Source organism: Arachis duranensis, chromosome 9 (genome assembly GCF_000817695.3).
Source record: "Arachis duranensis cultivar V14167 chromosome 9, aradu.V14167.gnm2.J7QH, whole genome shotgun sequence".
In the NCBI taxonomy this organism is placed as follows: Eukaryota; Viridiplantae; Streptophyta; class Magnoliopsida; order Fabales; family Fabaceae; genus Arachis; species Arachis duranensis.
The window spans coordinates 17,803,614-17,804,074 of NC_029780.3; positions in this window are offsets into that span (position 1 = coordinate 17,803,614).

Genomic DNA, 461 nt, shown 5'->3' on the forward strand with positions numbered 1-461 from the left:
AGACAAAAGATCATAAAAATAAATAAATAATAAAAATTATTAAAACTTTAGAAAAAAAATTGTTAATATAAAAATTATATTTAATTTTTATAATATTAGACTAATTTAACTAAATTTTGTTAACAAAAAAATTTAAATGTATAAAATTATTTTTTTATTATTAAACATCAATAAATAAGAACCATGAGATGACACATGTTGTAATAATAATGGTAGAAAAAATAAAAAAATAGTTATAATCTTTATAGCTCTCATTAACGTTTCGGCCATTGTATTTTAACTGTCCCTTTTCGCATTTTTCAAAGGGTTTTACAAGAATAACGTTGTCAATTACTAACTCACTAAAAAACAAATAATTAACCCAAAAATTATTCATAGATGACATTTCAAACTTCCAAAAAAAAAGGACAGGAATATTCCTGAATTGCTTCCTAAAAGATTTTCTTATTAAATATTACGAG